Genomic DNA, 4,535 nt, shown 5'->3' with positions numbered 1-4,535 from the left:
GTGACAGTCTTTGGGGTGACTTTTAAAGTTTTCAGCATCTTTTTATAACTTTAATTACTCATGTGTGGAGGCTGAAGTGAAATTTGAGATGCATTAAAACGCGAGCCGCTATATGGCATTAAGTAACTGCTGTATGCCGCAAGCAGTTTATTGGCATATGTTTAGCTATGGCCTGGTCTACACTACGCTGTTAAACCGATTTTAACAGCGTTAAATCGATTTAACGCTGCACCCGTCCACACTACACTGCTCTTTATATCGGTTTAAAGGGCTCTTTAAATCGATTTCTGTACTCCTACAAAACGAGAGGAGTAACGCTAAAATCGATATTACTATATCGGATTAGGGTTAGTGTGGACGCAAATCGACGTTATTGGCCTCGTTATTTTACAGTAGCTACCCACAGTGCACTGCTCCAGAAATTGATGCTAGCCTCAGACCATGGACGCACACCACCGAATTAATGTGCCTAGTGTGGATGCGCACAATCGACTTTATAATATCTGTTTTATAAAATCGGTTTAAGCTAATTTGAATTTATCCTGTAGTGTAGACGTAGCCTATGTTAATTTAAAGCACATTCAAAAATCAACCACAGGAGTGGGAGGTTGTGCACATTGAAAAAGTGACACTGGTACTTGCAGTAAAATTGAGGGTTTTGTTTTTTTCTCAGTGTAAAAACTAAAGATTCTCTGTAAAAACATCATTATACGTTTTTTCCCTGGCAAATGGATTTCTGGGATCCGTATTCATGACCCTTGAATGTTCTCTTCGGGGGTGTCTGGGGAGGAGGGGTGAAATGCTGCCAGATCCTGCAGGTTCCTGCTAATGATGTGCCCTAATGTAAGCTGAAGTCTTCTCTTTCTGTAAGACCAAAACACTCTTGGTTTTTATAAAATCCTTTGGCTATGACTTAAACTGTCTCTTGCTTCTTCATAAACAGCCCAGAGTGCTGGGGCAGGAGCTAGGCGAGAGCTGACTTCTTCAAGCACCAACTTGTATTTTAATCTAGTGCTGGCTTCACAGCCCTGGAGAGTGAAGTCTTCTATTGATCAGCTTGGCAGCAGTGGTACAAACTTCCTTGCACTGCATAACCCATGTACCTCAACCCTGACCTGGAAGAGCCCTAGAAATGAGTGGAGCCTGATTTTCCCCATGGCCCTTTCACTCCGTGGTTTCTGCTGAAGGTGGTGCGATACTGGCAATTGCATTGTGGGTCCCTGTCCCAGGAGCTGGAGTGAGAACACTGATTTTTCCCATAGGCTACTAAATATGTGGTGATTGTTGGGGTGCATTTGTATCAGTGACCAGAAGAGAGAGGTTATGAATCCTGGAAATGTCAAGCAGGATGGAACTGATTGGTTCAGTACTTGAAATGTAATTAGATCTACCTCTACAACACTTAAAAAGTGCCTCCATGTTCCAGGGCTTCTTCCTCTGTGCTGACTTGAGGAATCCTCCAGGAAAGGAGCTGTGTTGTCCTCTTATAGGGAGAGAGTGGCTGCCTGCTTTCATGTGTATCCACTTTTCTTCTTTGTGAGGGACTTGAGTGATATTGCAATCATTCAGTGAACCCACTGGTTGTTTAGCAGCTTCCTGCTTCTGATGTACTTAGCAAAAAAATTTTGTTATTACTTTTTGAGTCTTTGGCTAGCTGTTCTTCAAATTCTTTTTTAGCCTTCCTAATTATATTTTACACTTTATTTGCCGGCGTTTATGCTCCTTTCTATTTTCCTCACTAGGATTTAACTTCCACTTTTTGCCTTTCACTGATTCTTTTACTTCGTTGTTTAGCCACAGTGGCACTTCTTTGGTTCTCTTACTATTTTTTAATTTGGGGTATATATTTAAATTGAGCCTCTATTATGGTGTCTTTAAAAAGCTTTTCCATGCAGCTTGCAGGGATTTCACTTTTGGCGCTGTATCTTTTAATTTCTGTTTAACTAGCCTCTTCCTTTTTGTGTAGTTCCCCTTTCTGAAATTAAATGCTACAATGTTAGGCTGCTGTGGTGTTTTTCCTGCCACAGGGATGTTAAATTTAATTATACTATGGTCACTATTACCAAGTAGTCTCGCTATATTCACCTCTTGGACCAGATCCTGTGCTCCGCTTAGGACTAAATCAAGAATCGTCTCTCCTCTTGTGGGTTCCAGGACTAGCTGCTCCAAGAAGCAGTCATTTAAGGTGTCAAGAAACTTATCTCTGCATCCCGTCCTGAGGTGACCCAGTCAATGTGGGGATAGTTGAAATCCCCTATAATTATTAACTGTTTTTGTTTTAATAGCCTCTCTAGTCTCCCTGAGCATTTCACAGTCACTGTCACCATCCTGGTCAAGTGGTCGGTAATATATCCCTACTGCTATATTCTTATTATAAGAGCATGGAATTATTATCAATAGAGATTCTATAGTACAGTTTGGTTCATTTAAGATTTTAACTTCATTTGATTCTATGCTTTCTTTCACATATAGTGCCACTCCCCAACCAGCATGACTTGTTGTGTCCTTCCAATATATTTTGTACCATGGTATTACTGTGTCCCATTGATCATCCTCAGTCTTGGGGATTAGGGTTATGATATACAGAGATATGCACGCTTGTATAGCATGCAGCATGCACCACACACACACACTCAGGCCATGTCTACATCTAAAATTTTGCAGCGCTGGTTGTTACAGCTGTATTAGTACAGCTGTATAGGGCCAGCGCTGCAGAGTGGCCACACTTACAGCAACCAGCGCTGCAAGTGGTGTTAGATGTGGCCACACTGCAGCGCTGTTGGGCGGCTTCAAGGGTGGTTCGGGGAACGCGAGAGCAAACCGGGAAAGGAGACCAGCTTCGCCGCGGTTTGCTCTCGCGTTCCCCGAACCACCCTGCAAACCGCAGGGAAGGAGACCTGCTTGCTCGGGGGTTCGGGGAACGAGAGAGCAAACCGGGAAAGGAGACCAGCTTCGCCGCGGTTTGCTCTCGCGTTCCCCGAACCACCCTGCAAACCGTAGGGAAGGAGACCTGCTTGTTCGGGGAACGCGAGAGCAAACCGGGGAAGGAGACCAGCTTCGCCGCGGTTTGCTCTCACGTTCCCGGAACCACCCAGCAAACCTCAGGGAAGGAGACCTGCTTGCTCGGGGTTCGGGGAACGCGAGAGCAAGCTGGGGAAGGAGACCAGTTTGATTACCAGAGGCTTCCTCAGGTATGCTGGGATACCTGCTTATTCCACGGAGGTCAAGAAAAGCGCTGGTAAGTGTCTATACTTGATTACCAGCGCTGGATCCTCTACACCCGAGACAAAACGGGAGTACGGCCAGTGCTGCAAACAGGGAGTTGCAGCGCTGGTGGTGCCCTGCAGATGTGTACACCTCCTAAGTTGCAGCGCTGTAACTCCCTCACCAGCGCTGCAACTTTCTGATGTAGACAAGCCCTCACTCACACTCTCTCTCTCTCTGAGGAATATAGCCAGTGTGGGATATGATGGCTATGGACAGTGAGATTGTTGGCTCAGACCGCATAGACGACTGTGGTGGCAGGTTTTGAAGATAAATGTTTGTCTACATGCCATAGGGACCCAGTGCACAACAGGCCATGTGTTTATACTGTTAAGATGGCAGGCTGTTGCATTCTGAACCAACAAGAGCTTTTTTCATAGTTAATTTCTACAGCCCAAAACCTGGTTTGTTGTATTCATTAAGCCTGGAGGTTATGCTGCAAATCAGTGTTGTGAAAGGAACAGAGTACCTCCCAAGGCTGTGGGTTAGCTGTTGTGCAGGAGGATTTCTGAAGACTCATGGCTTCTTGTTTTACAAATAGAAGAGTGTGTGCAAAGTCCAGTTACCACTGAAGTTCGTTTATGCTGAACAGCGTAGATCCTAATGAAGTGTATCCTTTGATTTACTGACAAAATCTTAATTAATGCAGAGTTACAGTTGCCTGGAGGTAGCTCGTCCCTTTCCAGAATGTCAAGTCCAACAAAACTCAAACCTCTGAAAATCAGGAAATAGAGTTAATGCGTGTGCCAAGTCAATCTTAACTCTTCCTCTCCTGAGCTGGCAATAGTCACTGGGAATTATCTGCATGCACTCTAGCTGCATTCAGTATTAGGTCTAGCTGTACTGAATGGTGCAAGCATTAGATGAAGCAGCTTAGTAGAGATTTGACTGTGATATGAGGACATATGGGGATTAGTTTGAATGTGAGATCTGGGTCTGAGGTGCCCACCTTCACCAACACACATTTGATGAAAGGAAAGAAGTTTACATGTATGTTGAAGGACCCAGTATGCATCATTTCAGCAGTGAGTTGTGTAAGTTGAGTCAGTAGCAGGGCACATGGGTGTTCTTACCCTGAGGGTTGTCAGTAATGAGGTGGGGTATGACAGCATTGTGTGTCTAATGAGGAGTAGGTGAAAGTATCATTTTAGATGGAATCCTGCGAGTAAGGGTGAAAGGGGTGTAAAATTTAACAAGCGTAGGGTTGTTTTTGGGGAGTAGGCTCAGTGTTGGAGTTTAGAACATGAATAGATAGCTCCTGTTCAGTACAG

Source organism: Gopherus evgoodei, unplaced genomic scaffold (assembly GCF_007399415.2).
Source record: "Gopherus evgoodei ecotype Sinaloan lineage unplaced genomic scaffold, rGopEvg1_v1.p scaffold_66_arrow_ctg1, whole genome shotgun sequence".
NCBI classification, from domain to species: Eukaryota; Metazoa; Chordata; order Testudines; family Testudinidae; genus Gopherus; species Gopherus evgoodei.
Note: the sequence above shows the minus strand (reverse complement) of the source record.